The sequence below is a fragment of the Oncorhynchus masou genome, unplaced genomic scaffold, assembly GCF_036934945.1.
Source record: "Oncorhynchus masou masou isolate Uvic2021 unplaced genomic scaffold, UVic_Omas_1.1 unplaced_scaffold_933, whole genome shotgun sequence".
NCBI classification, from domain to species: Eukaryota; Metazoa; Chordata; class Actinopteri; order Salmoniformes; family Salmonidae; genus Oncorhynchus; species Oncorhynchus masou.
The window spans coordinates 232,720-259,794 of NW_027015816.1; positions in this window are offsets into that span (position 1 = coordinate 232,720).

Genomic DNA, 27,075 nt, shown 5'->3' on the forward strand with positions numbered 1-27,075 from the left:
CCAGGCAGGTCCGAGATACTGTTGTGAAGAAGTTTAAAGCCGGATTTGGATACAAAAAGATTTCCCAAGCTTTAAATATCCCAATGAGCACTGTGCAAGCGATAATATTGAAATGGAAGGAGTATCAAACCACTGCAACTCTACCAAGACCTGGCCGTCCCTCTAAACTTTCAGCTCATACAAGGAGAAGACTGATCATAGATGCAGCCAAGAGGCCCATGATCACTCTGGATGAACTGCAGAGATCTACAGCTGAGGTGGGAGACTCTGTCCATAGGACAACAATCAGTCGTATATTGTACAAATCTGGCCTTTATGGAAGAGTGGCAAGAAGAAAGCCATTTCTTAAAGATATCCATAAAAAGTGTCGTTTAAAGTTTGCCACCAGCCACCTGGGAGACACACCAAACATGTGGAAGAAGGTGCTCTGGTCAGATGAAACCAAAATTGAACTTTTTGCCAACAATGCAAAACGTTATGTTTGGCATAAAAGCAACACAGCTCATCACTCTGGACACAACATCCCCACTGTCAAACATGGTGGTGGCAGCATCATAGTTTGGGCCTGCTTTTCTTCAGCAGGGACAGGGAAGATGGTTAAAATTGATGGGAAGATGGATGGAGCCAAATACAGGACCATTCTGGAAGAAAACCTGATGGAGTCTGCAAAAGACCTGAGACTGGGACGGAGATTTGTCTTCCAACAAGACAATGATCCAAAACATAAAGCACAATCTACAATGGAATGGTTCAAAAATAAACATATCCAGGTGTTAGAATGGCCAAGTCATAGTCCAGACCTGAATCCAATCGAGAATCTGTGGAAAGAACTGAAAACTGCTGTTCACAAATGCTCTCCATCCAACCTCACTGAGCTCGAGCTGTTTTGCAAGGAGGAATGGGAAAAAAATTCAGTCTCTCGATGTGCAAAACTGATAGAGACATACCCCAAGCGACTTACAGCTGTAATCGCAGCAAAAGGTGGCGCTACAAAGTAGGGGGCTGAATAATTTTGCACGCCCAATTTTTCAGTTTTTGATTTGTTAAAAAAGTTTGAAATATCCAATAAATGTCGTTCCACTTTATGATTGTGTCCCACTTGTTGTTGATTCTTCACAAAAAAATACAGTTTTATATCTTTATGTTTGAAGCCTGAAATGTGGCAAAAGGTCACAAAGTTCAAGGGGGCCGAATACTTTAGCAAGGCACTGTAAATGATGAAGGACCCTTCCTTCCCCTGGCTATGATTCTATAAGGACATAAATGATGAAGTACCTTCCCCTGGCTATGATTCTATAGGTAATAAATGATGAAGGACCCTTCCTTCCCCTGGCTATGATTCTATAAGGAAATAAATGATAAAGGACCCTTCCTTCCCCTGGCTATGATTCTATAAGGAAATAAATGATGAAGGACCCTTCCTTCCCCTGGCTATGATTCTATAAGGAAATAAATGATGAAGGACCCTTCCTTCCCCTGGCTATGATTCTATAAGGAAATAAATGATGAAGGACACTTCCTTCCCCTGGCTATGATTCTATAGGTAATAAATGATGAAGGACCCTTCCTTCCCCTGGCTATGATTCTATAAGGAAATAAATGATGAAGGACCCTTCTTTCCCCTGGCTATGATTCTATAAGGAAATAAATGATGAAGGACCCTTCCTTGCCCTGGCTATGATTCTATAAGGAAATAAATGATGAAGGACCCTTCCTTCCCCTGGCTATGATTCTATAGGTAATAAATGATGAAGGACCCTTCCTTCCCCTGGCTATGATTCTATAAGGAAATAAATGATGAATGACCCTTCCTTCCCCTGGCTATGATTCTATAAGGAAATAAATTATGAAGGACCCTTCCTTCCCCTGGCTATGATTCTATAGGTAATAAATGATGAAGGACCCTTCCTTCCCCTGGCTATGATTCTATAGGTAATAAATGATGATAGACCCTTCCTTCCCCTGGCTATGATTCTATAGGTAATAAATGATGAAGGACCCTTCCTTCCCATGGCTATGATTCTATAGGTAATAAATGATGAAGTACCTTCCCCTGGCTATGATTCTATAGGTAATAAATGATGAAGGACCCTTCCTTCCCCTGGCTATGATTCTATAGGTAATAAATGATGTAGGACCCTTCCTTCCCCTGGCTATGATTCTATAGGTAATAAATGATGATAGACCCTTCCTTCCCATGGCTATGATTCTATAGGTAATAAATGATGAAGTACCTTCCCCTGGCTATGATTCTATAGGTAATAAATGATGAAGGACCCTTCCTTCCCCTGGCTATGATTCTATAGGTAATAAATGATGTAGGACCCTTCCTTCCCCTGGCTATGATTCTATAGGTAATAAATGATGGAGGACCCTTCCTTCCCCTGGCTATGATTCTATAGGTAATAAATGATGAAGGACCCTTCCTTCCCCTGGCTATGATTCTATAGGTAATAAATGATGAAGGACCCTTCCTTCCCCTGGCTATGATTCTATAAGGAAATAAATGATGAAGACCCTTCCTTCCCCTGGCTATGATTCTATAAGGAAATAAATGATGAAGACCCTTCCTTCCCCTGGCTATGATTCTATAAGGAAATAAATGATGAAGGACCCTTCCTTCCCCTGGCTATGATTCTATAAGGAAATAAATGATGAAGGACCCTTCCTTGCCCTGGCTATGATTCTATAAGGAAATAAATGATGAAGGACCCTTCCTTCCCCTGGCTATGATTCTATAAGGAAATAAATGATGAAGGACCCTTCCTTCCCCTGGCTATGATTCTATAAGGAAATAAATGATGAAGGACCCGTCCTTCCCCTGGCTATGATTCTATAAGGAAATAAATGATGAAGGACCCTTCCTTCCCCTGGCTATGATTCTATAGGTAATACATGATGAAGGACCCTTCCTTCCCCTGGCTATGATTCTATAGGTAATAAATGATGAAGGACCCTTCCTTCCCCTGGCTATGATTCTATAAGGACATAAATGATGAAGGACCCTTCCTTCCCCTGGCTATGATTCTATAAGGAAATAAATGATGAAGGACCCTTCCTTCCCCTGGCTATGATTCTATAGGTAATAAATGATGAAGTACCTTCCCCTGGCTATGATTCTATAGGTAATAAATGATGAAGGACCCTTCCTTCCCCTGGCTATGATTCTATAGGTAATAAATGATGAAGGACCCTTCCTTCCCCTGGCTATGATTCTAAAGGTAATAAATGATGAAGGACCCTTCCTTCCCCTGGCTATGATTCTATAAGGACATAAATGATGAAGGACCCTTCCTTCCCCTGGCTATGATTCTATAAGGAAATAAATGATGAAGACCCTTCCTTCCCCTGGCTATGATTCTATAGGTAATAAATGATGAACGACCCTTCTTTCCCCTGGCTATGATTCTATAGGTAATAAATGATGATGTACCTTCCCCTGGCTATGATTCTATAGGTAATAAATGATGAAGGACCCTTCCTTCCCCTGGCTATGATTCTATAGGTAATAAATGATGAAGGACCCTTCCTTCCCCTGGCTATGATTCTATAGGTAATAAATGATGAAGGACCCTTCCTTCCCCTGGCTATGATTCTAAAGGTAATAAATGATGAAGGACCCTTCCTTCCCCTGGCTATGATTCTATAAGGACATAAATGATGAAGGACCCTTCCTTCCCCTGGCTATGATTCTATAAGGAAATAAATGATGAAGACCCTTCCTTCCCCTGGCTATGATTCTATAGGTAATAAATGATGAACGACCCTTCTTTCCCCTGGCTATGATTCTATAGGTAATAAATGATGAAGGACCCTTCCTTCCCCTGGCTATGATTCTAAAGGTAATAAATGATGAAGGACCCTTCCTTCCCCTGGCTATGATTCTATAAGGACATAAATGATGAAGGACCCTTCCTTCCCCTGGCTATGATTCTATAAGGAAATAAATGATGAAGACCCTTCCTTCCCCTGGCTATGATTCTATAAGGAAATAAATGATGAAGGACCCTTCCTTCCCCTGGCTATGATTCTATAGGTAATAAATGATGAACGACCCTTCTTTCCCCTGGCTATGATTCTATAGGTAATAAATGATGATGTACCTTCCCCTGGCTATGATTCTATAGGTAATAAATGATGAAGGACCCTTCCTTCCCCTGGCTATGATTCTATAGGTAATAAATGATGAAGGACCCTTCCTTCCCCTGGCTATGATTCTATAGGTAATAAATGATGAAGGACCCTTCCTTCCCCTGGCTATGATTCTATAGGTAATAAATGATGAAGGACCCTTCCTTCCCCTGGCTATGATTCTAAAGGTAATAAATGATGAAGGACCCTTCCTTCCCCTGGCTATGATTCTATAAGGACATAAATGATGAAGGACCCTTCCTTCCCCTGGCTGGAGAGATGAGAATTGCAGGCTCACGTCGATCAGAGCAGAGAGAGGGAGATAAATTATAGAAAGTGAATCTCACTCTACTTCTTTGAAAAGTACAGGATCATTATTCACACGGCCACAGCCACATACTGGTCTCAAATATAGGTTACAATGTCACGCAACGCATAGGCTGGGTCGACCCAATCCGAATCAATTCTTAGAATATCAGGCCCGGGCTGAAGATCTACTTTTTCCACATTACGTAAAAAATGTTGCTTTTTGGGCGGGGTGGGTAATTAACGAAGAGGAAGCTTGAATGGTCTTTGAGCGCTGTTATAATTTTTTACATTTCAAAAAAATTTCATGGCATGAGAGGTACTGAAACAGTCCAAAACGGAGAGCATCTGGATCAAATTAAACACTTCCTGCATATTAAAAAGGTGGGTATTGTAGTGTTCATTGCCACAGTTATAAACTGTATGTCTCAAGTCTCAATGAAGTCTAAGAAACTGGACATTATTGTGGCTGCAGCATAATTATTTTTGGGACTTAAGGATTTTACATTTGAAGACTAGCAAGCGGTACTGGCAACCTCTCCCAGGCTCCCCTTGAGCGATCAGATCTGTTTATTTTTTTGTGGTTTACAAGTACAAATGCATCTGTGGCATTGTGTTGTGTTACACAACTGCACATTTTGGAGTGGCCTTGTATTGCCCCCAGCACAAGGTGCACCTGTGTACTGATCTTGCTGTTTAAAACCTCTGTAGAGTCCTCATATTTAGGGACCCTATTTGTGTTTTTAAATCCATCCAGTCTGGTATTATAGCTCCTATCTGCAAAAAGCAGGGTGTCTGCGGAAAGCTTAGTATCTTGGCTGTTGATCTGTGCCTTAAGCCGATGACCTAATTTCCATGTTAACGTTGTGAAGCAAAATGAACACGGAATACGTTGATTCACACCGAAAGCCGGGACTCCACAGATCATGAGGATGTCTTATTTGTCTGCCTGTGACCTTCCGTTATTGATCACCAGCCCCGAGGATCAACACGTTTAATTTTGCACAAAGCTTTCACCAAACAGCAAACAACTTACAAGGTAAGCTTCAATTTGGTTTGTGTTTGAGCGATAGATACATGGGGGGTATCAAACGAATCGTTAGGTTGGTGGGAACACATCTAGCCTATTGCCATTGCCATCTGATGATGTATGACCTAATGGAAACATCAAATGGGTGACTATTTATTTGTGCATGAAAAATATGACGAAAATACTTGCTCATCCACTGGATGTCCCTTGACCACAATGATTGAGAGAGCTTGGTGTTTTATAAATGTTGTTTTTATAGTGAACAATAACTTTTAGGCACACCCAATGTGCAAAAACAGTGCAATTACCACATTCAGACACTTCGGAGTGGTTGAAAGGACACTGATGTACCCTGGGTACCCCATAACACCACCATAATGTTTGAGTGAGGTTGATATGGTAGTAATTCTGTTTTTTTTATATACTGAACAAATAGCATTTAGGGATTCCAAATATGTAAGAGCACAAAAATGATCTCATTTACAAGGATCCTACAAACCTGACTCGGTTACACCAGCTCTGTCAGGAGGAATCGGCCGAAATTCACCCAACTTACTGTGGGAAGCTTGTGGAAGGCTACCCATAACGTTTGACCTAAGTTAAACAATTTAAAGGCAATGCTACCAAATACTAATTGAGTGTATGTAAACTTCTGACCCACTGGGAATGTGATGAAATAAATAAATAATTATCTCTACTATTATTCTGACATGTCACATTCTTAAAATAAAGTGGTAATCCTACCTGACCTAAGAAAGGTGATTTTTACTAGGATTAAATGTCAGGAATTGTGATAAAACTAAGTTTAAATGTATTTGGCTAAGGTGTATGTAAACCTCCGACTTCAACTGTAACTCATATCTATCTTCTGATCATTTCCTCTCCCAGATGTATTATTTTTTTTGAATGTCAGAACCATGTAATTACACATGAATAGCAGGTACGTTTAGGCAGAGATCTACATTTTGCCATTACTTTTAATCAGCTTCTTGATATGCCACACCTGTCAGGTGGATGAATTATCTTGGTAACATACAGGGATATAAACACTTTTGTGCAAAAAAATTATTTGAGAGAATTAAGTGTTTTGTGTTTGTGGAAAATCTTAGGGATCTTATTTATTATTTAAATTTTTTATTTTAGCTTTATTCTTATTTACAATGACGGTGTAACGGCGTCCTTGTTTAGTTGAAGGAGAGTCGGACCGAAATGCAGCGTGTAAGTTACTCATGTTTATTAAGTGAAAGACAAAACGAACGAACTAACACGAATAACTATTAAATACAAAAAAACAACAAAACAGAACGAAACCTAATACAGCCTGACTGGTGAAACTAGCACAGAGACAGGAACAATCACCCACGAAATGCAAAGCGAAAAACAGGCTACCTAAATACGGTTCCCAATCAGCGACAACGAGAAGCACCTGACTCTGATTGAGAACCGCCTCAGGCAGCCAACCTAATAAACACCACACACACCCCTAATCAACTAGAATCCCAAACACTACAAACCCCAAAACGAAAATACAATACATAATAACCCCATGTCACACCCTGGTCTGACTAACTGATAAACTAAAACACACAATACTAAGACCAAGGCGTGACAGAACCCCCACCCTAAGGTGCGGACTCCCGAACGCACCTCAAAACCATAGGGAGGGTCCGGGTGGGCATCTGTCCATGGTGGCGGTTCCGGCTCCGGACGTGGACCCCACTTCAAAAATGTCAATGTTCCTCCCCTTCGCGTCCATAGATAATCCACCCTAACCGCCGACCATGGCCGAATAGTCCTCACCCAGAACCCTACATAATAGAAGAGCAGCTCGTGACTGAGGGGCAGCTTGGGACTGAGGCAGCTCGGGACTGAGGGACAGTTCGGGACTCAGGGACAGCTCGGGACAGAGGGGCAGCTCAGGACTGAGAGGCAGCTCAGCACTGAGGGGCAGCTCAGCACTGAGGGGCAGCTCAGCACTGAGAGGCAGCCCAGCACTGAGAAAAAGCACAGTACTGAGAAAAAGCCCAGCCAGGAAGTAGAATCCGGCAGATCCAGGCTGACTGGCGGATCCTGGCTGACTGGCGGATCCTGGTTGACTGGCGGATCCTGGCTGACTGGCGGATCCTGGCTGACTGGCGGATCCTGGATGACTGGCAGATCCTGGTTTACTGGCGGATCCTGGCTGACTAGCAGATCTGGAAGAGTCTGGATGACTGGCAGATCTGGAAGAGTCTGGATGACTGGCAGATCTGGAAGAGTCTGGATGACTGGCAGATCTGGAAGAGTCTGGATGACTGGCAGATCTGGAAGAGTCTGGCTGACTGGCAGATCTGGAAGGGTCTGGTTGACTGGCAGATCTGGAAGAGTCTGGATGACTGGCAGATATGGAAGAGTCTGGATGACTGGCAGATCTGGAAGAGTCTGGATGACTGGCAGATCTGGAAGAGTCTGGCTGACTGGCAGATCTGGAAGAGTCTGGCTGACTGGCAGATCTGGAAGAGTCTGGCTGACTGGCAGATCTGGAAGAGTCTGGTCGACTGGCAGATCTGGAAGAGTCTGGTTGACTGGCAGATCTGGAAGAGTCTGGTTGACTGGCAGATCTGGAAGAGTCTGGCTGACTGGAATGGTCTGGCTGACTGGCAGATCTGGAAGAGTCTGGTCGACTGGCAGATCTGGAAGAGTCTGGCTGACTGGCAGATCTGGAAGAGTCTGGTCGACTGGCAGATCTGGAAGAGTCTGGTTGACTGGCAGATCTGGAAGAGTCTGGTTGACTGGCAGAACTGGAAGAGTCTGGCTGACTGGCAGATCTGGCTGCTTCATGCTGACTGACGGCTCAGGCTGCTCCATGCAGAACGACAGCTCTGGCTGCTTCTTGCAGATTGGCAGCTCCATGCAGACTGGCAACTCCATGCAGACTGGCAGCTCTTTGCAGACTGGCAGCTCTGGAAGAGTCTGGATGACTGGCAGATCTGGAAGAGTCTGGATGACTGGCAGATCTGGAAGAGTCTGGATGACTGGCAGATCTGGAAGAGTCTGGCTGACTGGCAGATCTGGAAGAGTCTGGCTGACTGGCAGATCTGGAAGAGTCTGGCTGACTGGCAGATCTGGAAGAGTCTGGTCGACTGGCAGATCTGGAAGAGTCTGGTTGACTGGCAGATCTGGAAGAGTCTGGCTGACTGGAATGGTCTGGCTGACTGGCAGATCTGGAAGAGTCTGGTCGACTGGCAGATCTGGAAGAGTCTGGCTGACTGGCAGATCTGGAAGAGTCTGGTCGACTGGCAGATCTGGAAGAGTCTGGTCGACTGGCAGATCTGGAAGAGTCTGGTTGACTGGCAGATCTGGAAGAGTCTGGTTGACTGGCAGAACTGGAAGAGTCTGGCTGACTGGCAGATCTGGCTGCTTCATGCTGACTGACGGCTCAGGCTGCTCCATGCAGAACGACAGCTCTGGCTGCTTCTTGCAGATTGGCAGCTCCATGCAGACTGGCAACTCCATGCAGACTGGCAGCTCTTTGCAGACTGGCAGCTCTGGAAGAGTCTGGATGACTGGCAGATCTGGAAGAGTCTGGATGACTGGCAGATCTGGAAGAGTCTGGATGACTGGCAGATCTGGAAGAGTCTGGATGACTGGCAGATCTGGAAGAGTCTGGCTGACTGGCAGATCTGGAAGAGTCTGGCTGACTGGCAGATCTGGAAGAGTCTGGTCGACTGGCAGATCTGGAAGAGTCTGGCTGACTGGCAGATCTGGAAGAGTCTGGTCGACTGGCAGATCTGGAAAAGTCTGGTTGACTGGCAGATCTGGAAGAGTCTGGTTGACTGGCAGATCTGGAAGAGTCTGGCTGACTGGCAGATCTGGCTGCTTCATGCTGACTGACGGCTCAGGCTGCTCCATGCAGATTGACAGCTCAGGCGGCTTCTTGCAGATTGGCAGCTCCATGCAGACTGGCAACTCCATGCAGACTGGCAGCTCTTTGCAGACTGGCAGCTCTGGCTGCTCCATGCAGACTAGCTGCTCCATGCAGACTAGCAGCTCAGGCTGATCTATGCAAACTGACAGCTCTGGCTGCTCAATGTAGACTGACAGCTCAGGCTGCTCTATACAAACTGACAGCTCTGGCTGCTCAATGTAGACTGGCAGCTCAGGCTGCTCTATACAAACAGGAGGCTCCGGCAGCGCTGTAGAGGAGGAAAGCTCTAGAACCGCTGAACAGACGGGAGACTCCGACAGCGCAGGAGAGGGAGAAAGCGCTGGCTGCGCTGAACAGACAGGAGACTCCAGCAGCGCTGTAGAGGAGGAAGGCTCTAGAACCGCTGAACAGACGGGAGACTCCGACAGCGCAGGAGAGGGAGAAAGCGCTGGCTGCGCTGAACAGACAGGAGACTCCAGCAGCGCTGTAGAGGAGGAAGGCTCTAGAACCGCTGAATAAACGGGAGACTCCGACAGCGCAGGAGAAGGAGAAAGCGCTGAACAGGCGAGGCGCACTGAAGACCTGATGCGTGGTTCTGGCACTGGTGGTATTTGGCCGAGGACACGCACAGGAAGCCTAGTGCGGGGAGCTGCTACTGGAGGGCTGGGGTGTGGAGGTGGTTCTGGATAAAGGACAGGCACAGGAAGCCTGGTGTGAGGAGCTACTACCGGAGGACTGGTGTGTGAAGGTGGCACAGGATGGACTGGACCGTGAAGGAGTACTGGAGAGCCTGAATGCAGGACTGGCACAGGACTTGCAAGGCTAGGCTGGTACTCAGGAGGCTTAGTGCGTGAGGCTGGCACACTTTCCACCAGCCGACTAACACGCACCTCAGGACTAGTATGGAGTGCTGACCCAGGTGCCATCAAATCCCCGACAAGCTCCGTCGGCCGAATATTATATCTAAAGCACCAAACTAGCAACTCCCTCATTAGACTCTCCTCCAATTTTCCCATTAACTCCTTCACAGTCTCTGCTTCGCTCACCTCCAACACTGGTTCCGACCTCCTCCTTGGCTCTTCACAATAAACAGGGAGAGTTGACTCAGGTCTGTATCCTGACTCAGCCACTCCCCTGATAGCCCCCCAAAAAAAATTTGGGGCTGCTTTTCGGGCTTCCATCCACATCGCCGTGCTGCCTCCTCATATTTGCGCCTCTCCGCTTTAGCCGCTTCTAATTCTTCCTTGGGGAGGCGATAATCACCAGGCTGAGCCCAGGGTCCTTTTCCGTCCAGTTCCTCCTCCCATGTCCAATTCTCCAAATGGTGTAGCCTCTCCCACTGAAGCTGCTTCTGTTGTTTCTCGTGTAGCTCCCATTTGCGCTGCTCCTGCCTGTTGACGCGCTGCTCCTGCCTGTTGACACGCTGCTCCTGTTTACTCTTCGCCTGTTGCGCTTTAGGGCGGCTACACTCTTCTGGTTTAGCCCAGGGTCCTCTTCCGTCCAGGATTTCCTCCCATGTCCAGAAATCCTTATAACGAGGCTCCTCTTTGCGCGGCTCTTCTTTGCGCTGCTCCTGCCTGTTGACACGCTGCTCAGTCCGAGTTTGGTGGGTGATTCTGTAACGGCGTTCTTGTTTAGTTGAAGGAGAGTCGGACCGAAATGCAGCGTGTAAGTTACTCATGTTTATTAAGTGAAAGACAAAACGAACGAACTAACACGAATAACTATTAAATACAAAAAAACAACAAAACAGAACGAAACCTAATACAGCCTGACTGGTGAAACTAGCACAGAGACAGGAACAATCACCCACGAAATGCAAAGCGAAAAACAGGCTACCTAAATACGGTTCCCAATCAGCGACAACGAGAAGCACCTGACTCTGATTGAGAACCGCCTCAGGCAGCCAACCTAATAAACACCACACACACCCCTAATCAACTAGAATCCCAAACACTACAAACCCCAAAACGAAAATACAATACATAATAACCCCATGTCACACCCTGGTCTGACTAACTAATAAACTAAAACACACAATACTAAGACCAAGGCGTGACAGACGGCCTACCACGGCCTGAACCCGGGTGACTCTGGACCAATTGTGCGCCGCCCCATGGTACTCCAAAACACGGCCGGTTGTGATACTGCCTGCAATCTAACCAGGGTCTGTAGTGACGCCTCTAGCACTGAGATGCAGTGCCTTAGACCTCTGAAGTAAAACCTCAGAATTGCTTTATTTATTTTTTATTTCACCTTTATTTAACCAGGTAAACTAGTTGAGAACAAGTTCTCATTTACAACTACGACCTGGCCAAGGTAAAGCAAAGCAGTGCGACACAAACAACAACACAGAGTTACACATGGAATAAACAAGCGTACATTCAATAACACAATCGAAAAGGAAGGTATATATACAGTGTTTGCAAATGGAGTGAGGAGGTAGGCAATAAATAGACCATAGTAGCAAAGTAATTACAATTTGGCAGGTTAACACTGGAGTGGTAGATGAGCAGATGATGACGTGCAAGTAGAGATACTGGTGTGCAAAAGAGCAGAAAGTAAATAAAGACAGCGATCCATTAGCTGCTCAGATAGCTGATGTTTAAAGTTAGTGAGGGAAATCTAAATCTCCAGCTTCAGCGATTTTTGCAATTTGTTCCAGTCACTGGCAGCAGAGAACTGGAAGGAAAGGCGGCCGAAGGAGGTGTTAGCTTTGGGGATGATCAGTGAAATGTACCTGTCGGAGCAGGTGCTGCGGGTGGGTGTTGTTATGGTGACCAGTGAGCTGAGATAAGGCGGAGCTTTACCTAACAAAGACTTATAGATGACCTGGAGCCAGTGGGTCTGGGAACTAATATGTAGCGAGGGCCAGCTGACGAGCATACAGGTCACAGTGGTGTGTGGTATAAGGGGCTTTGGTAACAAAACGGATGGCACTGTGATAAACTGCAACCAGTTTGCTGGAGTATTGGATGTATTGGAAGCTATTTGGCAGATGACATTGCCGAAGACGAGGATTAGTATGATAGTCATTTTTACTAGGGAGGAGGAGTAGGCTTTGTTGCAGAATAGAAAGCCGATTCTAGATTTGATTTTGGATTGGAGATGCTTAATATGAGTCTGGAAGGAGAGTTTACAGTCTAGCCAGACACCTAGGTATTTGTAGTTGTCCACATAGTCTAGGTCCGAGCCGTTCAGGGTAGTGATGCTGGTGGGTGCAGGCTGCGAACGGTTGAAAAGCATGCATTTAGTTTTACTAGCGTTTAAGAGCAGTTGGAGCCCACCAAAGGAGTGTTGTATAACATTGAAGCTCGTTTGGAGGTTAGTTAACACAATGTCCAAAGAAGGGCCAGAAGTATACAGAATGGTGTCTTCTGCATAAAGGTGGAATAGGGAATCACCAACAGCAAGAGCAACATCATTTAAATATACAGAGAAAAGAGTCGGCCCGAGAATTGAACCCTGTGGTACCCCCATAGAGACTGCCAGAGGTCCAGACAACAGGCCCTCCGATTTGGCACACTGAACTCTGTCTGCAAAGTAGTTGGAGAACCAGCCGAGGCAGTCATCTGAGAAGCCAAGGCTATTGAGTCTGCCGATAAGAATACGGTGATTGAGTCGAAAGCCTTGGCCAGGTCGATGAAGACGGCTGCATAGTACTGTCTTTTATCGATGGCGGTTATGATATCGTTTAGGACCTTGAGCGTGGCTGAGGTGCACCCGTGACCGGCTTGGAAACTGGATTGCACAGCGGAGAAGGTAAGTTGGGATTTGAAATGGCCGGTGATCTGTTTATTAACTAGGCTTTCGAAGACTTTCGAGAGGCAGCACAGGATGGATATAGGTCTATAGCAATTTGGGTCTAGAGTGTCACCCCCTTTGAAGAGGGGGATGACCGACCGCGGCAGCTTTCCAATCTTTAGGGATCTCAGACGATACGAAAGAGAGGTTGAACAGGCTGGTAATAGGGGTTGCAACAATGGCGGCAGATAGTTTTAGAAAGAGAGGGTCCAGATTGTCAAGCCCAGCTGTTTGTATGGGTCCAGGGTTTGCAGCTCTTTCAGAACATCTGCTATCTGGATTTGGGTGAAGGAGAAGCTGGGGAGGCTCGGGCGAGTAGCTGCGAGGGGGGCGGAGCTGTTGGCCGGGTTTGGGGTAACCAGGAGGAAAGCATGGCCAGCAGTAAATCAAAATCAAATCAAATTTATTTATTTAGCCCTTCGTACATCAGCTGATATCTCAAAGTGCTGTACAGAAACCCAGCCTAAAACCCTAAACAGCAAGCAATGCAGGTGTAGAAGCACGGTGGTTAGGAAAAACTCCCTAGAAAGGCCAAAACCTAGGAAGAAACCTAGAGAGGAACCAGGCTATGTGGGGTGGCCAGTCCTCTTCCAGGCTGTGCCGGGTGGAGATTATAACAGAACATGGCCAAGATGTTCAAATGTTCATAAATGACCAGCATGGTCGAATAATAATAAGGTAGAACAGTTGAAACTGGAGCAGCAGCACGGCCAGGTGGACTGGGGACAGCAAGGAGTCATCATGTCAGGTAGTCCTGGGGCATGGTCCTAGGGCTCAGGTCCTCCGAGAAAGAGAAGGAGAGAATTAGAGAACGCACACTTAGATTCACACAGGACACCGAATTGGACAGGAGAAGTACTCCAGATATAACAAACTGACCCCAGCCCCCCGACACATAAACTACTGCAGCATAAATACTGGAGGCTGAGACAGGAGGGGTCAGGAGACACTGTGGCCCCACCCGAGGACACCCCCGGACAGGGCCAAACAGGAAGGATATAACCCCACCCACTTTGCCAAAGCACAGCCCCCACACCACTAGAGGGATATCTTCAACCACCAACTTACCATCCTGAGACAAAGCTGAGTATAGCCCGCAAAGATCTCCGCCATGGCACAACCCAAGGGGGGGGCGCCAACCCAGACAGGATGACCACATCAGTGAATCAACCCACTCAGGTGACGCACTCCCTCCAGGGACGGCATGAGAGAGCCCCAGTAAGCCAGTGACTCAGCCCCTGTAATAGGGTTAGAGGCAGAGAATCCCAGTGGAAAGAGGGGAACCGGCCAGGCAGAGACAGCAAGGGTGGTTCGTTGCTCCAGAGCCTTTCCGTTCACCTTCCCACTCCTGGGCCAGACTACACTCAATCATATGCCCCACTGAAGAGATGAGTCTTCAGTAAAGACTTAAAGGTTGAGACCGAGTTTGCGTCTCTGACATGGGCAGGCAGACCGTTCCATAAAAATGGAGCTCTATAGGAGAAAGCCCTGCCTCCAGCTGTTTGCTTAGAAATTCTAGGGACAATTAGGAGGCCTGCGTCTTGTGACCGTAGCGTACGTGTAGGTATGTACGGCAGGACCAAATCAGAGAGATAGGTAGGAGCAAGCCCATGTAATGCTTTGTAGGTTAGCAGTAAAACCTTGAAATCAGCCCTTGCTTTGACAGGAAGCCAGTGTAGGGAGGCTAGCACTGGAGTAATATGATCAAATTTTTGGTTCTAGTCAGGATTCTAGCAGCCGTATTTAGCACTAACTGAAGTTTATTTAGTGCTTTATCCGGGTAGCCGGAAAGTAGAGCATTGCAGTAGTCTAACCTAGAAGTGACAAAAGCATGGATTAATTTTTCTGCATCATTTTTGGACAGAAAGTTTCTGATTTTTGCAATGTTACGTAGATGGAAAAAAGCTGTCCTTGAAATCGTCTTGATATGTTCTTCAAAAGAGAGATCAGGGTCCAGAGTAACGCCGAGGTCCTTCACAGTTTTATTTGAGACGACTGTACAACCATTAAGATTAATTGTCAGATTCAACAGAAGATCTCTTTGTTTCTTGGGACCTAGAACAAGCATCTCTGTTTTGTCCGAGTTTAAAAGTAGAAAGTTTGCAGCCATCCACTTCCTTATGTCTGAAACACATGCTTCTAGCAAGGGCAATTTTGGGGCTTCACCATGTTTCATTGAAATGAAAGTAGAGAAATGCTTGTTGAACTGTTTGATTATCATGGATTTATCGGTGGTGACCATATTACCTAGCCTCAGTGCAGTGGGCAGCTGGGAGGAGGAGCTCTTGTTCTCCATGGACTTGACAGTGTCTCAGAACTTTGGAGTTGGAGCTACAGGATGCAAATATCTGTTTGAAAAAGCCTTTGCTTTCCTGACTGACTGTGTTTATTGGTTCCTGACTTCCCAGAACAGTTGCATATCGCGGGGACTATTCCATGTTTTAGAAGTCTACCACAGGATGTTTTTGTGCTGGTCAAGGGCAGTCAGGTCTGGAGTGAACCAAGGGCTATATCTGTTCTTGGTTCTACATTTTTTGAAAGGGGCATGGTTATTTAAGATGTTGAGGAAGTTACTTTTAAAGTACGACCAGGCTAACTTCATCAAACCATCTATAGAGCCATCCATTCCAGACATCAAACATTCATTAAAGACGAACGGTGACAGAGAGACATCAACCATCCATTAAAGATGAACGGTGACGGATAGATATCAACCATCCAGTCCAGTCGAACTGTGAGGGAGGGAAAGGGAATGAAAGAGAAACTCTGTGAGAAATGTTCTAAGGCCGTGTGATGGTGTTTCATATTGCATGTTTAGGTAACCCTGAAAGCAGGAACTTAAAGGTCACTCTGTAGCTGTGAATTATATGCACCCTAATCCCTATGTAGTGCACTACTTTTGATTGGACACTGGGGTGGCATTTGGGATGCAACCCTGTTTCAAATTCCCTGTAAAGTACAACCTTTAAACTGGATTAAGAAAAATATAGATTCTCTTTCGACTTGCTTATGCTGCGACCTGTTGTTGAATCATTGAATCCCATTGTACCTCGTACCTGACCGGAATGCTTTCATATATTCAAAAGAAAATAACGGGCAGGTAAAACAGAACTCGCTCAAGATGAGAACCAAATGAAAAACCCATTGTTGGCTACAGAAGAGCTCAGGGGAAACAGGGGAAGCATTTGGGCTGTCTAGTCTGTGTCAGGGGGAAACATATGGGCTGTCTAGTCTGTGTCAGGGGGAAACATTTGGGCTGTCTAGTCTGTGTCAGGGGGAAACATTTGGGCTGTCTAGTCTGTGTCAGGGGGAAACATATGGGCTGTCTAGTCTGTGTCAGGGGGAAACATACGGGCTGTCTAGGCTAGTCTGTGTAAAGGGGGAAACATATGGGCTGTCTAGTCTGTGTAAAGGGGGAAACATATGGGCTGTCTAGTCTGTGTCAGGGGGAAACATACGGGCTGTCTAGGCTAGTCTGTGTAAAGGGGGAAACATATGGGCTGTCTAGTCTGTGTCAGGGGGAAACAGTTGGGCTGTCTAGTCTGTGTCAGGGGGAAACATATGGGCTGTCTAGTCTGTGTCAGGGGGAAACATTTGGGCTGTCTAGGCTAGTCTGTGTCAGGGGGAAACATGCGGGCTGTCTAGGCTAGTCTGTGTGAGGGGGAAACATTTGGGCTGTCTAGTCTGTGTCAGGGGGAAACATTTGGGCTGTCTAGTCTGTGTCAGGGGGAAACATTTGGGCTGTCTAGTCTAGTCTGTGTGAGGGGGAAACATACGGGCTGTCTAGGCTAGTCTGTGTGAGGGGGAAATATTTGGGCTGTCTAGTCTAGTCTGTGTCAGGGGGAAACATTTGGGCTGTCTAGTCTGTGTCAGGGGGAAACATATGGGCTGTCTAGTCTGTGTCAGGGGGAAACATACGGGCTGTCTAGTCTGTGTCAGGGGGAAACATATGGGCTGTCTAGTCTGTGTCAGGGGGAAACATATGGGCTGTCTAGTCTGTGTCAGGGGGAAACATACGGGCTGTCTAGTCTGTGTCAGGGGGAAACATATGGGCTGTCTAGTCTGTGTCAGGGGGAAACATATGGGCTGTCTAGGCTAGTCTGTGTCAGGGGGAAACATATGGGCTGTCTAGTCTGTGTCAGGGGGAAACATATGGGCTGTCTAGTCTGTGTCAGGGGAAAACATATGGGCTGTCTAGGCTAGTCTGTGTCAGGGGGAAACATTTGGGCTGTCTAGTCTGTGTCAGGGGGAAACATATGGGCTGTCTAGTCTGTGTCAGGGGGAAACATATGGGCTGTCTAGTCTGTGTCAGGGGGAAACATATGGGCTGTCTAGTCTGTGTCAGGGGGAAACATACGGGCTGTCTAGTCTGTGTCAGGGGGAAACATATGGGCTGTCTAGTCTGTGTCAGGGGGAAACATATGGGCTGTCTAGTCTGTGTCAGGGGGAAACATATGGGCTGTCTAGTCTGTGTCAGGGGGAAACATTTGGGCTGTCTAGTCTGTGTCAGGGGGAAACATATGGGCTGTCTAGTCTGTGTCAGGGGGAAACATACGGGCTGTCTAGGCTAGTCTGTGTCAGGGGGAAACATATGGGCTGTCTAGTCTGTGTCAGGGGGAAACATATGGGCTGTCTAGTCTGTGTCAGGGGGAAACATGCGGGCTGTCTAGTCTGTGTCAGGGGGAAACATATGGGCTGTCTAGTCTGTGTCAGGGGGAAACATATGGGCTGTCTAGTCTGTGTCAGGGGGAAACATATGGGCTGTCTAGTCTGTGTCAGGGGAAACATATGGGCTGTCTAGTCTGTGTCAGGGGGAAACATATGGGCTGTCTAGGCTAGTCTGTGTCAGGGGGAAACATATGGGCTGTCTAGTCTGTGTCAGGGGGAAACATATGGGCTGTCTAGTCTGTGTCAGGGGGAAACATACTGGCTGTCTAGTCTGTGTCAGGGGGAAACATATGGGCTGTCTAGGCTAGTCTGTGTCAGGGGGAAACATATGGGCTGTCTAGTCTGTGTCAGGAGGAAACATATGGGCTGTCTAGTCTGTGTCAGGGGGAAACATATGGGCTGTCTAGTCTGTGTCAGGGGGAGACTTATACACTCTGATAGATCTGTAATAATTGGTTTGTGAAACTTGCCAGCCAACCAGAAAAGCAAAGCGAAGCAATTCAGGCATTTTTGAAAGTCGGGACAATCATTATTATTATAGTTGGAAAAAATGTTGTTTTTTTTGCAAGTAGTAGGCATTTATAATGAAATGCAAAGTGAAGCTTATAAACTCAGAAAAAAAAGAAACGCCCCTTTTTCAGGACCCTGTCTTTCAAAGATAATTCGTAAAAATCCAAATAACTTCACAGATCTTCATTGTAAAGGGTTTAGACACTGTTTCCCATGCTTGTTCAATGAACCATAAACAATTAATGAACCTCAAGTAAATCTGGATCAATGGAAATCTGCTTATTGTTGGCTTAAGAGGAGCTCAGTGAGAAGGAGCTCAGTGAGAAGGAGCTCAGTGAGAAGGAGCTCAGTGAGAAGGAGCTCAGTGAGAAGGAGCTCAGTGAGAAGGAGCTCAGTGAGAAGGAGCTCAGTGAGAAGGGGGAGAAGAGGGAAAAGGTGGGATAGTTGGAGGAATTCAAGGAGAGATTGAGAAATGATAGAGGATGAATGGAGAGATGGGCAGGATCGGAGATGACTGAGGGGGTCTGGAAAGAGGGATACACGAGGGGATGACTTAATGTGTTGTCTCTGGCCTTCTCCGGATGACCTGTTAAGTGATGATGTCACCATTTGCATGACAGAACTTGTGTATGAATGTGCATTTTTGTGTGTGTGTGTGTGTGTGTGTGTGTGTATGAATGTGCATTTGTGTGTGTGTGTGTGTATGAATGTGCATTTGTGTGTGTGTGTGTGTGTGTGTGTGTGTGTGTGTATCCACTATGCTTCATTTGGTTGTTGTGACCTTTGGTGCCTGTCAGACAGGCTTTCTAATAGGCTTTACGGGTGTTTATGACAACATTCTCCTGTTTGCTCAGTCCACTGACAGAACATCCCAGGGACAACTTAGGACAGACTTTCTAATAGGCTTTATGGGCGTTTATGACAACATTCTCCTGTCTGCTCAGTCCACTGACAGAACATCCCAGGGGGACATTTAGTTCTGTCTTTATTTCTGTCAGGTTCTTTTGACGGTTGTTCTAAGTTGCTACTATGGGGCGTAACGTGTTGACGCTACGTGTCAGGTGGTAATGGCAAATGAAAAGTACAGCCAGTCTGTCTCTGCCCACCTCTTAGATTCTCATGTGAAGTATCACAAACACATTTTACTTTAAGTGATTAACGGAGCTTGTCTTTCCCCAAACAGAATGAGGGATGGAGTTTTCACTCTCTCTTTTTTACACCTCACTCACACCACTCTAATGAACTCCTATTGTTGTTGCAGACAATATCTTCTGCTCTTCAAAAAGCTTTTAACTTCAAGGTTATAATTCCAACTGCTGGTAAAATCCCCTTTGTTTATCACAGACTCGGTAGGACGGTGTCCTGATTATACCAGTCATAAATGTGCCACTCTGACAAAATCCATTTGGAGAGTATCAATCAACAAAACTCTACAAATAATTCCTCAGCAATTGACCTTTTTCAGAACAGAGAGGAGAGAGAGAGATGATTAAAGAGGACGAGCCTTCCTTTAGCTGTCTGCATTGCAGCAGTATGGGATTCTGTCTCCGCTCTCACAATCCTCAGGCCTTGGATTATAGGAGAATGTCAGAGGGCAAAACACTAAAAAGGAGGTGTAAGAATTACATTAAAATGGCAGTTAGTTGGGTTTTGGTCCTATAATGATAAACAGAGAAGAGAGGTAGTTAGTGTTGTTCTGAGAGAGAGAGTTAGTTGGGCTGTGGTTCTATAATGATACAGAGAGGTAGTTAGTGTTGTTCTGAGAGAGAGAGTTAGTTGGGCTGTGGTTCTATAATGATACAGAGAGGTAGTTAGTTTGGATGTGGTTATATAATGACAAATAGAGGTAGTTAGATGGGTTGTGGTTATTGTGGCGTACAGCAGGTCAGCCACCAGGGGGAGACTCGTCGAGGCCTGGTGACAGATGGAGTATACATCATGAGGCGATGGCTCCATCTGCTGGACGTACCAGGTTTTGACGGGCTCTCCGGCCAGGACTAATTGGGGCTGATTGGGAGCTGGTGAGTAATCAAGGACTGATTGCTCACCAGCTGTGCAAGGCCCATAAAGCTGCCAGAAGGGCAGCATGCAAAGAAGGGGGGGAAGGACACCTGTATAGTTGTGTGGACGGTTGCAGGGGTATGAAGAGGGAGTTTAGTTTTTGTGCCCGTCAGGATACAGCAAGACCCGGAGCGGTATCCCGGAGAGGGTCTCTTGGGGGAGACCTATCCTTTTCTTTTTTATTTATTATTTAAACAAACACCTTTGAAACTGAGCTAATCCTACTCTGTCTGTGTCTGATCTGTGTAAATGTCTTGACCAAACCCCCTGGTCTGCCACAAGTGGCAGAGAATGCGGGCACTCTGATAACGTGGTCAGATCAGGATTGACGTTTACACAGCATCAGCATGGACGAGTTGATAGCTCAGTTTGTCCGGGCTCAACAAGCACAACAGGCGGTTCAGGAATGAACGCTGGAGGAACAGCGACTACAAAATGTCCGCCTTGTTGAGGATATCAGGAAGCTGCAAGGAGGAGCTTCTCCTGAATCACATCCCAACCAGTTTTTAATCAAGCTAACGGAAGACGATCACATTGAAACATACCTCTGTACGTTTGAATGGACAGCGCTGTGGGAAGGATGGCCAAGGCCCAAGTGGGCAAGTCTGCTGGCCCCGTTCCTCTCTGGGAATGCCCAAAAGGCATATTGGGACCTGAACAACGAACAGGCAGCTAACTACAACAGACTCAAACGGGAGATACTCAGCCGATACGGGTACAGCCTGGCCCATCGGGCTCAACGGTTCCACGACTGGAGGTTCATACCCGTCGCATCCCTCTGAGGCCAGATGAGCGAACTACTGCCCTTCACCAGGGCATGACTCCTAACCGACGCATCCACCCCCTGCATCCTCGACAAAATGGTCCTGGATCGCTTCTTACGGACGCTACGACACGACATGAAGAGGGCAGCGAGTCTATGCATGCCCCAGACCTGGCAGGGCCTCCTGGAAGTAGTTGGAGACGCATCAGAACACTAGGCCCTGCTGAGTGGGAGTCGGGACGAGTTGGCGACCTGTTCGAGGGGACGGAAGGACAGCCCCACCACTGTATCCCCGGAACCGACAGTCGGCAGGGCCAAAGGGCAGCAACCCCGTGGAGAGACGGCTGGGGTAGGGCCGACCCGCCACCCCTGACCCCAGGTAGATGGAGACCAAAGGAGGTGTTTTGAGTGTGGCGCCCGGGAGTACATTGCCTGGAATTGTAACGGCGAGCCTGCTGAACCAGGAGACCGAACGGGGTAGGGAGATGACCATTTCCTGTGTTCATGGTGACACAAAGTGGTGTCCAACCGTATGGACCAACATCGTGACGCCACAAAGGAGCTGCCAGATGATGGTGGGTGCAGTACCAGAGTTGCCGGTACCTCTCCTAGTGGGACGGGATTGTCTGCTGTTTGTGGCCCTATGGGGGCATGAGTTGAGGAAAACGATACGAGCCGGCTGAAGAAGAGAGCGGGACGACCCATCACCTGTGCGGCTCGGAAGTAACCGGTTAATTCATCAAGTATCTACGGGTCCGGAGTCGGAGGCGGAGGGGGTTCCGGAACCCCCTGGGGAACCACTGGAGGAGGAGGGGCCAGTCGAGGGGCCAGTCGAGACACCCGCGGGGGGCCAACTAAGGGGACAATTCGGGACGGCCCAGTGGGAGGATCCGAATTTGAAAGCCGACCGCAGCCCAAGTGATAGCGGTGGATGGACAGCTACTTCCAGGGGTGAGTGACTGGCGATACCCCCATTTCCAAATCAAGTATAACCTTTTGTATCAGGTGTCGCGCCAACAGGAGAAACTTTGGGAGGTGTTGTTGCTGCCCCAATGGTAAGTGGGAACCGTTCTTATGCTGGACCACACCCACCTGTTGGAAATGGAGAAGATACGAGAACAGATCGCCGCCCGGTTCCACTGGCCCAGGATGAGGAGGGACGTGGAAGACTACTGTCGCAGCTGCCCGGAGTGTCATCTCACTGCTCCGAAAGCCCACTTCCCGAAACCTATTTGTCCCCCTACCAATCAATCTGGGTGCCCTTTGAACTTATCACCATGGAAATAGTGGGACCCCTGGTAAAAACAACACGAGGACACCGGTACATCCTGGTGATAATAGATTATGCCACCCGGTATCCTGAGGCCATTCCCCTACGGGCGGCAGTATCCAAGGGAATCGCCCGGGAGCTGTTCCACCATTTTAGCCGGGTGGGCATCCCGTATGAGATCCTGACAGACCAAGGTACTGAGTTTATGTCCCGCCTATTAAAATAGTTGTGTGCTCTCTTGCAGATCAAGCACATCCAGACCTCCGTCTTTCACCCGCAGAGGGATGGGCTTGTTGAGCCCTGCAATTAAACGCTCAAACAAATGCTGAGGAAGGTCACCAAGCAGGACGGGAAGAACTGGGACCAGCTACCTAATGTTCTCAATCCAAGAAGTATCCCAGTCCTCCACTGGGTTTTCCCATTTCAAACTCCTCTATGTGAGGAGGCCACGCGGCCTACTGGGCCTCGCCAAGAAGCGGATGACAGCCATATGGTCAGTCATTGGGGAACATATGGAGAAAGCCCAGCGCGCCCAAGCCCAGGTCTACAATCGGGGAGCCCAGCCCCGAGAATTCCAGGTGGGAGACAGTATGTTGACTTAATCCCCACGGCCGAAAGTAAGTTCCAGGCAACATGGCATGGGCCATACGAGGTAATCGAGAAGTTGGGACCTGTCACGAGAGGACAGCCGTGGCCATGTTATTGCCGGGACCCAGGACGCCAACGGTATCAGTGGTGGTCCCAAGCAATGAGGACCTCGACCCGGCCCAGAAGCAAGAACTCAGGGAGCTCGTCGATCGGAACACGGCGGTGTTCTCCGAGAAGCCGTTCCACACGACCCTCATTGAACACCACATCCGTACCTTGCCTGGCGAAACAATATGAAAGAGGCCATATCGTATTCCGTAGGCCCAAGGGGAAGTCGTGAATCAAGAAGTGGAGGCTATGCTGAGGATGGGGGTCATTGAAGAGTCCCACAGTGCATGGTGCAGCCCCATCGTGTTGGTGCCCAAACCGGACGATAGCCTCCGCTTCTGTAATGATTTCCGGGGTGTGAACGACATACGTTTATTCAATGCCAACCCCATGCCGAGGGAGGACGAGCTCATCGACCGATTGGGAAAGGCCCGGTACATCAGCACCCTTGACCTGACCAAAGGATATTGGCAGCTACCGTTGGCAACCTCCTCCCGGGAGAAGACAGCATTCTCAACACCATACAGTTTGTATCAGTACCGGGTGCTCCCGTTCGGCATCCACGGAGCCCCGTCCACATTCCAGCGACTGATGAACAGAGTTCTTCGACCCCTCCAGCAGCACACAGTGTCCTATCTGGATGATATCATCATCTACAGCCAAGGTTGGGAAGAGCACCTGACTCGTCTCCAGGTGGTACTGGACGCGCTCCGACAAGCCGGAGTTGACAGCGAACCACAAGAAATACAAACTAGTGTTCGAGGAGGTGGGCTACCTGGGGGCATTTGATCAGATGGGGGAACGTCAAGCCCCAGGAGAGGAAGGTTCACGCGGTACTTGACTGGCCCGTTCCACGCACCAAGACATAGGTCAAGTCCTTCCTGGGGCTGGCTGTCACGGTTCATGAATCCACTGCCTCCCTCTCTCTCTCTCTCTCTCTCTCTCTCTCTCTCTCTCTCTCTCTCTCTCCAGTGTTTGTGTGGGCGTGGTTTCCCAATCTCGGCCTGATTGTCTGCGCCAGCTGGAACCACTTATCTTCCCTTTATATGTTCTGTTACCAGTATTTCTTGTTGTCAGATCGTTGTTTCTTCTCTGAGGTTGTGTCGTGTGTCCGTGCTCTTCTCTTGTGTGGATTATCTGCTGTGCTCCTTCCTACTCATCCGGACACACTCCCCTGGTTTTCTCAGCACGTTATGATCGGAAGATGCACCCGAGTTCCTGGGTCGGATTCCTTCTGAGTACAGTCTGTCTGTCATGTTGCTGCTGTGAACTACATTCATTAAAACCATCGTTGCTTGCATCTTGCATCCGCCTCTGTGTTGTAACAGAACGATCTGACCAGACCATGGATGCAGCGAGTTCAACGAGTCTGACCGAATTCCTTTCCCGCAGTATCACGAGAATGGATCAACAAGAGGAGAACATCTCCAGCACAGGTCGGGCAGTACAAGCCCTTTCGACGCAGGTATCCCAGCTGACCCAACAATTGCAACATCTGAGGGGTTCCGCTGCGCCACCTACACCGGCAGTTCAACCCGCCCCGCCAGAGCCGGATTCCCAGCTAGAGCCACGGCTACCGACACCAGAGGGTTATTCAGGTGATCCTGACTATTGCAGAGCCTTTCTTACGAGATGTTCCATGCATTTCTCGTTGCAGCCACGGACCTTCAACCGTGAACAGTCTAAGGTAGCATTCGTACTCACACTGCTATCAGGCAAAGCGTCTCTGGGGAACGGCGGTGTGGGCGAACCAGGACCCATGCTGCACCTCTTTCCAGACACTCTCCGAGGAGATGAGAAGGGTCTTCGATCGGGCCGTGGCGGGTAGGGAGACGGCCAGACTACTCGCTGACCTTCGCCAAGGAGACCATTCAGTATCGGAATACTCCATCCAATTCCGCACTCTGGCCGCTGAGTGTCAGTGGAACGAGGAGGCGCAGTGGGACATGTTCCTGCATGGGCTGGAGGACCGGATCCAGAAGGAGATTTATGTTCTGGACCTTCCCAGGAGTTTAAATGGACTAGTGGAACTAGCCCTGAGGGTCGACGCCGTCTGAGTCGTATTGGCCGCCGAGCATGCCCTAACAGACCGTATAACGACACGGAGGGCTGGCATGCCAGCGTCGGGAACACGGCCAGTTCAGCTTCTGCTCACGAACCCATGCAGCTGGGAGAGCTCGCCTCTCCCGGGAAGAGGGAGAGGCGGAGATCCCAAGGACTCTGTCTCTACTGTGGTAGAGCGGGCCACTTTATCCACTCCTGCCCGGTAAAAGATCAGGCCCGGTAGTAAACATGAGGCTACTATCGGGTGGTGTCACCACAGAGAAGACCTCATCATCTACTCTCCTCCCGGTAAGACTAAGATGGGCCACCCACACGCACGACACCCAAGCCTTACTGGACTCAGGAGCAGAGGGTAATTTCATGGACTTCAAGCTCGCTCACAAACTCCAGATCCCTATCACCTCACTCACGCACAAGATATCCGTCAACGCTCTCAATGGTCAAGAACTCCCCAACATTTCTCACACCACTGAACCTATCACACTCATCACTTCTGGCAATCACACTGAGACACTATCATTCCTACTCATGGACTCACCCCTTGCACCATTAGTTCTCGGCCACCCTTGGCTCACCCAACACAACCCCAGAGTTGACTGGGGTCATAACTCTATATCCATGTGGAGTAACAAGTGTCTTGAGTCCTGTTTAGTGTCTGCTTGTTCGTCTGTGTCTGATTCTGTGTTTCTAGAGGAGGCAGTGGATTTGTCTAACGTGCCCGTTGAATACCTCGACCTGAAGGAGGTGTTCAGTAAGTCCCGTGCTGCTTCCCTTCCTCCGCATCGTCCCTATGACTGTGCAATAGAATTATTGCCAGGTGAGTCTCCGCCTAAAGGCAAGTTATATTCACTTTCTGTTCCTGAGAGGGAGGCTATGGAGAGATACATCTCTGGTTCTCTGGCATCTAAATTCATTCGTCCTTCCTCTTCTCCAGCGGGGGCGGGGTTCTTCCTTGTGGGGAAGAAGGACGGATCTCTGCGTCCTTGCATTGATTACCGTGGGTTGAATAACATCACAGTGAAGAATACCTATCCCTTATCGTTGATGTCCTCCGCCTTTGAAAGGTTACAGGGAGCATCCGTGTTCACTAAGTTGGATTTACGTAATGCATATCATTTGGTTCGCATAAGGGAGGGGGACGAATGGAAGACCGCGTTTAACACCCCCAGAGGGCACTTCGAATATTTGGTCATGCCTTTTGGGCTATCCAACTCCCCAGCGGTTTTCCAGGCACTCGTCAATGACGTGCTGAGAGATATGATTGATCAGTTCATATATGTTTACCTGGATGACATACTGATTTTTCTTCTTCTCTCCAGGAACACGCTCAACACGTCAGACGAGTGCTTCAGAGGTTGTTGGAGAATGGACTTTTGTCAAGGCGGAGAAATGCATTTTTCATGCACAATCCGTTCCATTCCTAGGTTACATCGTCTCGACTGAAGGTATTCGCATGGATCCCGACAAGGTTAAGGCTGTGGTGGATTGGCCAAGCCCAGATTCCCGTAAGGCCCTACAGAGGTTTCTGGGATTCGCCAATTTCTACCGGCGTTTCGTTCGCAACTTTAGCCAGATAGTCGCTCCTCTTACCGCCTTAACCTCTCCCAGAGTGACGTTCAGGTGGTCCGATACAGCCGAGGCTGCATTCGCCAAACTCAAGAGCCGCTTTGTTTCGGCTCCTATCCTCATAGCTCCCGATCCCTCGCGTCAGTTCGTGGTGGAGGTGGACGCTTCAGAGGTGGGGGTAGGTGCGGTACTTTCCCAACGTTCCTCTTCTGACGACAAGATGCACCCTTGCGCGTTCCTTTCCCATCGGTTATCACCTGCGGAACGCAACTACGACATTGGCAACAGAGAGTTGTTGG